General features: G+C 37.8%; 1 non-coding gene and 1 pseudogene across 1 annotated transcript; one reads left to right on the top strand and one right to left on the bottom strand.

The window, feature by feature from the left end:
- Positions 1 to 489: 489 nt before the first annotated feature.
- Positions 490 to 13,113, top strand: LOC133059171 (placental prolactin-related protein 3-like; annotated as a pseudogene).
- On the bottom strand, positions 5,445 to 5,553 carry LOC133060014 (U6 spliceosomal RNA). The gene has a single exon (XR_009693683.1). It is a non-coding gene; the product is annotated as a U6 spliceosomal RNA (small nuclear RNA).
- Positions 13,114 to 13,707: the final 594 nt, after the last annotated feature.

Below are 13,707 nucleotides of genomic sequence, written 5' to 3'. Positions count from 1 at the left end.
AAAGTGAAAGAATGGGATATCAGCAATGGTAGTAAATAAAGGGCAGTGTAGCCTTGAGAGGAAGGAGGGTTCTCAAAGTTTCTTGAAATACCAAGAACGAGCCAGATGTGAGGAATTTACTTAATTTATAAACCAGAAAATCTACCAGAAGAAATTTAAGTTCATAAAAAAAATTGCGATTCTAAAAACCACAATTTAGACAGATAATAGGGTAGGGTATGGTATATAGACATTCAAAATTCTCCATTGCTTAGTGCATCAGGCACTCAAGGACCACCCTCACTGAAGTCTTTCTTTATTGCTCAACCTACAGGTACCACCATGGAGAAAGAGATAGCTCTACCTCACAGGCAGTTGAACCCTGCTTTTATGGCTTCATGGCTTTCCTTAACAAGCATTCGATGCAGCAGATTTCCTCCATCCCATTTCATCTGGCTGACTCCCCAAGGTCAACAGGAGTCCTCCTCCTGGGATCATTCTGCAATCCCCATGGCTCCAGCTCCCAGCTTCCGTGGACACCAGTGGACTTACAACCCTGTCCGAGGTATGAAAGGCAGCAGCATGGCTTGTCTATGTGGTTCTCACTCTGTTCAGAGGGTCACAGCAGAGTTAGTTCACTCCCCAACAGCTTCAAATGACTCCCCCATTCCAGTGGACGGCCATGGAGGCGGGGATCTCTTCCCTGCACTTCAGCTCCCTCAGCCCCAGGTGCAGGCTGGTCCCACGTGCTCTCCTCCTTCTTTCCCCTTCTTCCTCATCCCTTCTTTCCTTTGTGCTACCGAGTTCTGTGTGGATCCGGATATTCCTTCTCAGTATTCAGGGCATCCTGCCAGTATTCAACTGGTCTTCAGTGAGAATTGCTGCGTCTTTAGACTTTCTTGATGCATCGTGGAGAGAGGTGTACCCCACTTCCACCTACCCCTCCATCATCTTGTCCACCCCCGTTTGTGCATGTATTAGAAACGAGTTTCCCTTTCTATTAAGTAACATTGCCATCATCACACCTGTTTAACTTTTGCTTCTTGAGGAGAACACAGGTAAGATCCATTCTCTTCAGTTGAGTCAGTCATTCAGTCGTGTCCAAATCTTTGTGACCCCATGGACTGCGGCATGCCAGGCGTCCCTGTCCATCCCTGACACCCAGAGCTTACTGAAAGTCATGTGCGTTGAGGCACTATGCCACTCGATGATGTCCACTCTCACAGAGATTATTGTTTTTTGAGATTCCTTATAATTGAGATCGTGTTGCATTTTTCTTAGTCTGACTTAGTTTATCTAGTATAATGCCTTCCAATTTTATCCATGTTGCCATAAATGGAAGGATTTCTTTCTTTTTCTAATGGCTAAATAATATTTACCTATATGTGTCACATCACATTTTTTTAATCCACTCACCTGTTGAAAGATACTCAGCTTGTTCCCATACCAAATACTGTGAATAATGCTGCAATGAACATGGGAATACAGATCTCTCTTTGAGACAATAATTTCATTTCCTTTGACTCTATATCCAGAAGTGGGATAATGGATCACATAATAGTTCTCTTTTAAATTTCTGGAGGAACCTCCACAGTATTTTTCCATGGGAGTTGCACCGGTATGCATCCTTACCAACAGTGCATAAGCACTGCTTTTTCCTCACATCCTAAACAGGATTTGCCAATTCTTACATTTTTGGTACTAGCGGTTCAAACAGGTAAGAGGTGATATCTCTTGTGCTTTTGATCTGCATTTCCTTTGATTATTAGCAAAGCTGAACATCTTGTCATATATCTCTTGACCATCTATATGTCTTATTTGTGGGAAAATGTCTATTCTTTAAAGATGTAGCATACATTGTGTTTACTATATTCCAATATACAAAACTCTGTTGCCTACATATATATCAATAATGAACTATCAGAAATTGAATAAAGAAAACAAGCCCATTTACTACTGCATCAATAAAAGATAAAACACTTAGAAATAAACTTAAGCAAGGTGTTGAAAGATTTTATACAAAACCTTTAAGACATTGATAAGAGAAATTTTAAAAGAGTTAAAGATATGTAAGTTTAGGTTGTCTATTCAATGTGTTTCTTGAGGTAGGATTTGTATTACTATAAACTTCCCTCTTAGAACTGCTCTTGTTGCATCCTATAGGTTTTAAATCATCATGTTTTCATTTTTCTTTGTTTCTAGGAATGTTTTGATTTCCCTTATTATTTCAGTAACCTGTTTATTATTTAGAAATATGTTGTTGAATCTCCATCTGTTTGTTTTCTTTAAAGTTTCTTTTTACTATAATCTATATTTAGTCTCATAGTGTTGTTGTCAGAGAAAATGCTTGATATAATTTCAATTTCTTTAAATTTACTGAGGTTTGATATGTGACCCAAGATGAGGAAAATATTCCATTTGCACTTGAGAAGAAAGTGTATTCTGTGTTTGGATGGAATGTGCTGAAGATATCAATTAGGTCTGTTTGCTTTAATATTTCCTTTTAGACTTATGTTTTCTTAATAATTTTCTGGTTTGTTGATCTGCTCATTGGTATAGGTGCAGTGTTAACATGCCCTGCTATTACTGTGTTGCTGTCAATTTCCCCTTTTGTGTCAGTTAGTGTTTACCTCATGTATTGAGGTGCTCCTATGTTGGCTTCATAAATATTTAAAATTGTTTTGTGCTTTTCTTGGACTGACCCTTGATCATTTGGTAGTGTCCTTTATCTCTTATAACAGTTTTATTTTAAGGTCTATTTTTTCTGATATGAGAATTGCCAATCCAGTTTTCTTCTGATTTCCATTTGCATGGAATATCTTTGTCCATCCTCTCACTTTCAGTCTGTTTGTATCTCTAGGACTGAAGTGGATCTCTTGTAGACTGCATATATATGGGTCTTGTTTTTGTATCCATTCATCCAGTCTGTGTCTTTTGGTAAGAATGGGAGATGATAATAGCAAATAAAACAACTGATAAAGGATCACTTTCCAAAATACAAGCAGCTCAAACATGTCAGTCATCAAAAGCAATGGCAAGATCTGGAAAAATAAAATAGTGAGACAACATCAAACTCAAATCCTTCTGCACAGTGAAAGAAGCCATCAGTGAAATTAAATGGCGACGTATGGAATGAGAAAAAATATATTTGCAAATCACATAATTGGTAAGTGCTTCATATCAAGTTTATATAAGAGATTCATACAACTCAGTAGGAAAAAAAAAATCAAACAACTCAAATATTTAAATGAGCAAAGGAAGAGTAAGTGTTTTGAAAAATATGAAGATCAGACTGTAGATGAGAGACACTTTAAGTTTTACCTTCCAAAACAGAAACCTGTGTCTTCCTGGCATTCCTTTTTTTATTTCCAATCACCTGATTGGTGATTGAAGTTCACAGTATATATCCTTCACTCAATAGCAATCACACTACATTGAGCCATGTGTGCTCAGAATAGCCCTACTGACTATAAAAACCTAATCATTACATACTTAATCTGGAGGCATCTAAAATCCAAGGTGATTTTCAGAATTTTCCACTCCATTGTTTTCTACATTCTATTTCAAAATTGAAACGCCTAGAAGGAGTGAGTAGGGGACCTCAATAACACATGGGTAGAAAGTCATTTAAAACTGGGAGCATTACTGGAGTATAGCTTGGGAGACTGTATTATTACTAGTACTATTGTAATTTTATTCTGCTTAATTCTCTGGTATACTAGGTTGATATTTATTTAAAATAGTAATACAGCCATGATGGAGAACAGGGTGGAGATTCCTTAAAACACTGGAAATAGAATTGCCAGATGACCAAGCAATCCCATTACTGGGCATACACACTGAGGAAACCAGAATTGAAAGAGACACGTGTACCCCAATGTTCATTGCAACACTGTTTATAATAGCCAGGACATGGAAACAACCTAGATGCCCATCAGAAGACAAATGGACAAGAGAGCTGTGGTGTATATAGACAATGGAATATTACTCAGCCATTGAAAAGAATAGATTTGAATCAGTTCTAATGAGGTGGATGACATTGGAGCCTATTATACAGAGTGAAGTAAGCCAGAAAGGAAAACACTAATACAGCATACTAACATATATATATGGACTTTTTAGAAAGATGTTAAGGATAACCCTGTATGTGAGACAGCAAAAGACACACAGATGTATAGAAGTCTTTTGGATTCTGTGGGAAAGGGTGAGGGCGGTCTGACTTGGGCGAATGACATTGAAACATGTATATTATCACATGTGACACAAATCGCCAGTCCAGGTTCGATGAATGATCCACGGTGCTCAGTACTGGTGCAATGGGATGACCCAGAAGGATGGGATGGGGAGGGAGATGGGAAGGGGGTTCAGGATGGGGAACTCATGTACACCCATGGCGAATTCCTGTCAATATATTGCAAAACCAATACAATATTATAAAGTAATTAGCCTCCAATTAAAATTAACAAAATAAAATAAAATAGTAATATCAACATAGAGACACATAGCACTCAAGTTACAGTAGATTGAGAAAGACAAAGCTTATGAAGCAAGAACTGAAATCACTGAAAATTAGCAATGGTATCAAATGAAGGGACAGTATTGCCTAGAAAGAAAGCAGAGTTTTTTGGAGACAACACGAACAAGCCATATGGGAGCCAACCAGCTTAAGCTATATATCAGAAATTTCACCATAAGGAAAATAAAGTTAATAAAAATATGCTGATGCTGAACGCCAAAATCCAGACAGTAAGCGAATAGGGTATTGTTTATGTAGATACTGAGAACTACTCAGAGAGGTAGACATGGAAGCAAATACACTAATGAGCATCAGAAAAATGAAAGCACACAAGGGTCTGAAAGTAAATCGTAAAGAGACTTGGTAGTCTGATCAAAAGAATAAGAGAATCAAATTAGACAACCAAAATACAAAGACTTGTGCACATGATAGAACCAGAGAATGCTCAGGAGAGAAAGTTTCGGACCTAGTGGACCAGCAAACAGAAGCCTCCAGCATCAGGAACAGAAACCCTGAACAGGACTCATGACTGTGCGCTTCTGGGAACGGCCTCAGTTTCAAAGTTTGGGCGCTATACCGCCTAAAAGTGAACGCAGACAAGGATTATAGCTTGCTGTGACACTGAGTCACAGACGATAGTGTTTGTTAGCTTACTTTTCTCATTCAACTATAAAGTTAATGAATCACTAACCAATGATAATTGACACCATCAGTTTCCAGTCAGATCCTCTTTAGTCATACAGTGGATATCTGAACCTGTTATATGATCCCCAATAACAGTTTTAATAATTAAATTTATTGATCTTTAATTGAAGGGTAATTGCTTTACAATACTCTACTACTTTCGGCCAAACATCAACATGAATCAGCCACAGAGATACCTATGTCCACTCGTTCTTGAATCTCTTTCCCACCTTCCTTCCCATTGTACCCCTCAAAATTGTTAGAGAAAAAATATGAAGTCTTCACAAATTTGTGTGTCTTCCTTGGGCAGGGACCATGCTAATCTTCTCAGTATTATTCCAGTTTTTTAACATATGTGCTACCAAAGGAAACACACAAATAACACTTTAACAGAAAAAAAAATCATATATTTTGTCATCTACCAACAAATGATCAATTACATTAGGAATTAGGGTATTCTTTTATATTTACTGCCTCTTATAAAATTGAATTTTATAAGGTCCAAAGTTCCATGTAGGAATTAAACATATATTTATTCGTAACACATGTATACATGCACAGAAATATATGCAGACAAATACTTCTATATTATAGAAGCTATTATTCTCCTTGCCTGTCACAAAAGTCTGTATAGTTGGTGAGAGAGATAATCCCAAATTTCTCCAACTTATATGTCTTCTTTTTAAGAACCAGTTCTTTGATTTTCACCACCTAATTTTAAATAACCATTTTATTCTTAGGTACCATGCCCCTTTAAACTAACTAAGAGCAGAGAAAACCTAGTAAATGCTGATATCTTATCCTTCATTAAATTATCACTCTTCTGGTAAATTGGAGAAAGATTCATTTTCAGATCTCATTCAGGAGGAAAATGTCTGTTTTATCAATTCTCTTGTCTAGACACAATTCTTGCTCACTCCTTCTTAAATTCTGCTTACTGACAAAGGACAGACAGGAAAAGTAATATTAAAATCATGCTTGCAAGTGTCTATGATTTTATGCTTCTGTTGGCCAAAGGTAGGGCAAGGAATAATTTCTGAAATATTACAGTAAATCATTGAAGCATGAAGGTCTAGTTCTCCTATCAAAGAGGAGATGTTTGGAGATGGTTTGAAAACTCAGCCCCATGGTTGTCAGGATGTGCTCCCAAGACGTATGGATTTTCTCCCTGAAACGGCACAGTCAGGAAAGGCCAGGCGTGTCCGCAGAGCCAGTGATGGGGGCCTGGTGCTGAGAGGCAAGATTCTTGGATGACCATCTGGAGATTTACCTGCCATTGTCTCGAAGAAACAAACCTAATGAGAAGATTAAGGATGCATAAAAGTAGAAGAGCTGTCACGTTGCCTAGAAGAAAGGCTAGTGAGGAGAACCCGGCCCCCACACTGATAATTGTCAAAGACGTTAACAGTGAGTGTTTTATAGACAGAGCATAACCAGTGGATGAAACCAATGTTCTAGGGTCACTTTTGTTTGGCAGTAAAAGACATGATATTTTTCGCTTTAAGCAGGGAGTCATCACAGCTCCTGATGTGGTCCTGGTTACACACACACAGACCGAGAGCCCACAGGCATGTGTGATGTGACATCAGGAAGTGAAGAGATGACTGCATTGGTGCCCAGTCACCTCCATCTACTAATAATGTGACCTGGGGAAAATTATTTGCCCTCTCCAAGGCATCGCATCTTCATTAACATAATTTGATGAACACAGTGAAGATGAACGCTATCTCACAGAGTTACTGTGAAACACAACTTTTAAGATGTTTTAAAGCTTTTCGGAAAATATCAAAGACATGCATGTGGTTAGGAAGATGAGTTAGCAGATCCAAGGTACAGTACCTTTTTCTCTTAGTATTCTCTCTGTACTCAATAGTAGCAATCAGTCAGTCATGTATTTACTCTTACCTCAGCGTGATGGTAAACCACACAGATCAACTGTACACTTCTTGTCATTTCCGTGTCTAAAATTCAAGCACTAGTCAATGTAGAGTGAAAAAATAACACACTCCTAGAGGGCCTCGCTGCTCAGAGTCTGCAGAGTCCCAACAATAAAGTGTCTTAAAATAATGGCCTAAAGACTCCTGCTCAGAATTAAGTTCTAAATGTTTGCAGAGCACAGAAGTACTTCAGGGAGCAATACAAAAATGCAGGGAGTAACCTACTTCTCCAACTATCTATCTCTGCAAATATCATCATCCATCTAAATTCACACAGAAGGCGCTCCTTCTTCCCCACCCCAGCTACTACAGCTCCAATTCCTGCTCAGAGCAACAGGGAAAGAGAAGGCTTCCCTCCACAGAATGGATTTGATACCCTCAGGTGACCTGATCATCTCAGAATGGCTCATGTTTTTATTTTAGCAGGGTCCTGACTGCTCCTGCTACTGGTCATGTCAAATCTGCTCCTGTGCCAAGGCAATTTATGCCCGCCCTGCGGTCCTGACGTGTTTGGTGTCCCCTTGGAGTTCCTTAGAAAAACCTTTAGTCGTGCCTCCATCCTGTGCCACGACATGCATAACCTTTCCACAATAATGTTCAATGAGTTTGTAAGTACTGTGGTGGTGGTCGTTTAGTAGCTAAGTCATGTCCGACACTTGCGACCCCATGGACTGTTGACCACCAGGCTCCCAGAAGGACCTTTGCGTAAGTGACTGGGCCATACTGTCCTTTCAACAAGAGGGCTGCATCAGCCAAACTTCAAATAAAACATTCTCTACGTTAAAGACGCAGTCAGCTCATAAGATGTGGAAATCGAAGAAAGGACCAGTTTTGTGAAATCTCAAAGTTTCCAAAGAAGTGCAACAACTGTGTCAATTTCCTTTCATTCATTTTCTTTCTTTAAATTTCCAAAATAAATGATTTTGTATTTGTCAGCTAGGAATGCCATAAAAGAGTAGATTAGACTCAGTGGAATAAACACCAGAAATTTATTTCCTCACAGTTCTGGGGGCTAGAAGTCCCAGATCAGGCACCATCAAGGTGAGGTTTGGTAAGAACTCTTTCTTCCCAGGATGGCTTCTCCGTGAGTCCTCACACCGGGTAGGGGTGGGGAAGAGAGACAGAGGAAAGGACACACAGACACAGAGACAGAAGAAAAAAATTCTCTGGTGTTTTGCTTCATGGAGACACTAAACCTATTGGATGAGTGTTGCACCCTAAGAGCTCATTTAACCTTAATGGGCTTTGCTGGTGGCTCAGATGGTAAAGAATCTGCCTTCAGTGGGAGATCTGGGTTCTATCCCTGGGTCTGTAAGATTCCCTGGAGGAGGGAATGGCAAGCCACTCCAGTATTCTTGCCTGAGAAATCCATGGACAGAGGAGTCTGGTGGGCTATAGACCATGGCGTGCCAAAAAGGCGGAACCCTTTTCAAAACACAGTGCTTTGGCAGATCGGGCTCTCACACATGAATTTGAAGAACACACATTCAGTCCATAATACTACCTGACAGAAAGCACTTTTATTTTGGATTGGGGAAAAGGAAGCATGGTGATTTTCTGGTCCTTCAGGGTCTCTCTGGGCTTTCTTCTCCAGGCTCAGAGTAAATAGCCAATAAATGAGAACTGCTTTGTAGTGAACTGGGTGGATGGAAATTATTAAACAAAGCTGAATCCTGGTCACAAAAACGAAATATGGTAGTTTTTTTAATGCTACAAATTATTGTTTTAAGATTTGCAGTGAATAGGTTTTGAGCTACAATAGAAGGGGAGTTTACAATTGGAAACAATTATTCTCTTTCTGATGAAGGTATATGAAAGTTGTATGTTAATTCTTTTATATCAATCAAGGAGCACAGAATAGAGCAGACAGCTAATAAAAGGTGGTGCTAAAGGTTTCTATCAAATTCAAGTAGTTTTTTGTAAACGCTAGTTATTGTTTCATCCTCCATTTTTTTTTTCCGAAGTATTTCCATTTTTATTTTTATATTTTTAAATTTTTTTGTTTTTTCCATTTATTTTTATTAGTTGGAGGCTAATTACTTTACAATATTGTAGTGGTCATCCTCCATTTGACTGTCCATTTTTGTCCAAATCTTCCCAGTAATGTATTCAAATGTTCATAAATTGTGCTAAAGATTAGTTTTTCTCTATCAAAGTGTTAGTTAGATTTTTCTATTCTTATTATTCTCAGTCCATTGCTTAGTATTTCCTATAACTTTATGCTATGTTTTTCTGACGTATCATTTTGTCACCATAAACAAGATTGTATTCTGAACCTGGGATGAACACTAAGCTTTTTAGTGAGTGGGTTCAGAGATAAGTCAGAGTCATTACTGTTATTATTCCTTATAAGGTAATATAGTGGCTCTAATCACAGTACACAAGAGATTAAATGGTTAAATATAGGTGCATGCATGCATTCTAAGTCACATCAGTTGTGTCCAACTCTTTGTAACCCTACTGACTGTAGCCCAACAGGCTCCTCTGTCCATATTATTCGCCAGGCAAGAGTCTAGGAGTGTGCTCCTGTACCCTCTCTCAAGGGATGCTCCTCACCAGGTATCAAACCTAAGGCTTCTTTTATCTCCTGCGTAGGCAGGAATGGTCTTTGCCACTACCATCACCTGGGAGGCACCAAGTATTGGTACAAAAGTTCTATATTTGTTTCAAATACTAAAAAATAAAAAAATATAATGATAAAATAGAGAAGGGAAAAGTTTGAACTTAGAAATGTTAGATGTAAAATCATTTTTATAGAGAGAATATATAGAAATATATAGAAAATATAGAAAAATATATAGAAAAAATATAGAATATATAGAAAAAATATATAGAAAAAGTAGGAAAAGAGTGACTTTCAAATTTTGTAATGCCTTTTCCCCCCAGTTAAAAAATTACATGCCTATCAAACATGTTAATGTTCTGGTAATGGGTTCATCTATTGAATGCCCAACTACCCTAACTAGTTGCCTGATCACTTTCAGGATGAAAAGTATTCCCAGAGTAAACCTGAGTATATCAATGCCACCAATGACTGTCACACCAATGACCTCCATGCTCCTGAAGAAAGAGAAAAAGCCCAACAGATGACCGTGAGTCTTTCACCTGGGTTTTTCACTAGATCAAATGAGACAGTATGTAGCTTACCAGGCTTTAGATTATTAGAGGTAATGGTAACTGTACATGCAGAAAATGGTGGAGGAACTGTAAGCAGTTGAAGAGAAATTATATTATGCACTTGATGAAGAATGAGCGAAATCAAGGGATGACTAAAGATCTGTAGTAGCAAAATAAATAACAGATCTATAAATTGTCAATGCGGACAAGTTTAGCTCAAGCAATGCATTAGACACAGGATTGAAGCTGTTATACTGTACAAAAACATGAAATAAATGGGAACTTCCATTGTAAAATATAAGATTGCAAAATTTATGAATATATCAGAAACACACCCCAGTTTTGAGTACTCACTGTTACTAGTGACTTGTACGTGGGAGTCCTATACTGCACCACTCAAGCCAGTGTGAATGCCTTTCAAGGCTCTCCTGATTCTGCTTCTGCTCTCTGACAGCTCCTTCATTCATCATTCTCAATGACTCCTCTGTCACCTTTTATTTTTAATTTGTAAGTTTCCCCCACAATGGCCTATGTAACATTGCTTTGCTTCTCATGGCCGCAACAACTGCTCCTGTTCTGAGGAAACACAGTTTACATATCAAGCCTCAATGATTAATGGCAACTCCAAATTTTCACCGTTATAATCTCTCCTTTCTGATTTCCTGCATTTTCCTTCGCCCTAACATTATTTAAAATATTTTCACATGCATCCCCTCTTAAAATACTATCTTTTCTCTCTACAACTTTCTTAATGATACCAGAATTCTTTTCCTCTGTTAAGCTCATTAATAATTAGGATGATCAAGTAAAGGAAAAGATCAAAAAGGAGGAAGAGTAGGGATTTTTCAGTAAGCTTGAATTTAAAGTTTATTTGAGAGTTACTACATGGCCATACATTTTACTAAGCACTTTATGTGCATTACTATATTTAATGCTACTCAGTGCTCTGTTTTTTACCACTAAAACAGTTCATTGCTGTAAAGAAATCAAGCATATTAACTAGAGATCTTCAGCCCCCAGGATGTTCATGATCAGTTCTACTAGTAGTAGTGAACTAGGGGCGAAAACCCTCCATTGTCAATCCTACTGATGGTTACTAAAGACAACGCTGTGTCATCTTCTGCCCGGACACATGTCAACAAGACAGACTCTTCTGATATCAGCATGGGGGCTGGTGTTGGGTTAAACTACGAAAAGAAAGCCTATTTAGGAATGCCATGTCTTCTTCATTGTCTCTTTGTTGTAATATCATAAAACAAATTACCAATCTAAAATCAATACGAATGATGCATCTGATTCATTAATAGGAAAGAATCACTGGTGACAATGATGTGGGCAGAGGCAGAATGCCTCTTTCCTGAGTCAGGTACTGCAGGCACATACTGACTTATCATAAAATACTTAGATTTGTCTCACGCAAATATACAAACATAAAAGAACTCACTGAGTCTTCCCAGTGCACCAGTAAAACTAATAAAAATAAATGGGAAAAAATATAATAAATAAATAAATACAAATAATGAAAATGGAAGTTAATGCCAAGAAGCTTCTTAGCAATGGCCCACAGTCTACCAAAAAAAAAAAAAAAAAAAAAAAAACAACCTCACTGAGTGAGTGGTAGAAATTCAGAGGAAAAAAGAAAATTCATGTTATAAATTAGAACTCATCAGAAGAGTTAATTCCTAAAATTACCCAGATTTTCAATAAATCAGTGAAGTGTGAACTAATAGCTTACATTTTATAATTTTGCAAATTTTACTACCTTCAAAAATCTCTGCATACACATAGGAATAACCAAAAATCTTCTAGGTAAGCTGCTCTGAACAAAGATCACATGTTACCAAAACCACTGAATTATGATTATTTTCATGAGACTGTTTCTTATGTTTGCTTAGAATGAAGACCTTACTAAGTGGATACTCATGTTCCAGTACCTCTGGAGAGATGCTCTGTATGATCTAGTCCAAGGCCTGCAGTTTGGGAAAATTCTCTCAGATACTATCCTTTCAAATTCCAGAGAGAATTTTAAAAAATTACACAAACTTCAAACAATCATAGAGAGGTGATTCAGCCAGGTGAGAATCCTACAGAGGGCTTTCTTGCTTTGTTGATGACTCTGTAATGCATAAGAAGATTTGAAATATCTCATTTTGTAGGAAAAAGATTCATGGCTTCTATATGCTAGACTGCTACTACATAAAGCGGAGCCTAGTCATTCATAGTGATAGATTCTACTGTAAAGGAATCAGAATTTCACTGCAATTTTGTCATGTGCAGCCTTCCCTGTATTGCACCCAATTCCACCAAAAGCTTGCCTCTTCCTGGGCACAGGTGGATGAAATATTTTCAACATTAAGAGAAGTAGAGAACAGAATTTCCAAGGTCAGCATTTTCCTCAAAGTATCCCAGGACATCTGCTCTTGAAGTCCACTTGTCTTCTTTGTCTGTTCTCCTCAAATCAAAGGATGAGAGTGGGAAGGAAGAAAAGAGAAAGTTAAAGCTAAACTTGAGTTATGTTTCTACTTTTTAGATTCCTGAATATTTTCTCATAGGCTGGCTCCAAAATCCATATCTAGAGAGTTTTATATTCATATGTGTTCCCTAAATCTTAATTTGATATTTAAAAAAGATAAAGATAAGCAAATACTAAGAAAACACATAAGAAGTCATTTTCTTCTGGGTATTCAGATTGTTGTTCCAGTCAGGTTGATGTTGGCCAAGGATCTCATATACTGGCAAGAACTCTCATCCCTAGTGTCCAGCAATGAAGATATACGTCACTTTGCATTTTATAACCTGTTCAAGTGCCTGAGCAGGGATTCCCGTAAAGTTGACATGTACACCAAGATCCTGGCATGCCGAATCAGCGACGAGTGCTAAATTCATCCATCGGATCCAGCTCTCAGATTGTCTTAATGATCTATCCCGTAGCAAGCTTCTTTGAAATTTACAGCTTTTCCATGCATGCTCTGTGAATTGGGTCTCCTCTTGAAAAAAATACAGACTCTGTAGAGATGCCAAAATCTAACAGGGTAATTTGTTAACATTTCTAATTTTCATTTAATTGAAAATCAAAAGAAAATCCACCCCTACAATTGAGAGAATGAAGCTCCTGTTAAAATTAGTCACAAACAGCAGAAGCTGGCATTAAAAAGAAGACCATTAAGAGATTATGTAAGAATCACAGAAAATTATTCTGGGTCAAGTTATTAGAATTGAAGAATTAGACAATTGTTCATGGTTCTGGTCATGCTACCAAGAAGACTGAATACTCAGGATTCTTTATGAAAGCCAGCCGCGAACTGTCAGCCCACTGTCACAGAGTTACAGCAGACAGGATCAGTGCTTCGCACATTTGTACAAATAGCATGAGGTTTACTGAACTGTCTAAAGATTGTTAGGATGCTGTCTTAGTCCTTCTGGGTTTGCTATAACAAAATATCGCAGACTTATAACAATGGAAATGGATTTCCG

This window comes from Dama dama, chromosome 7 (genome assembly GCF_033118175.1).
Source record: "Dama dama isolate Ldn47 chromosome 7, ASM3311817v1, whole genome shotgun sequence".
NCBI classification, from domain to species: Eukaryota; Metazoa; Chordata; class Mammalia; order Artiodactyla; family Cervidae; genus Dama; species Dama dama.
Note: the sequence above shows the minus strand (reverse complement) of the source record. Positions and strands in the feature narration are given on the sequence as shown.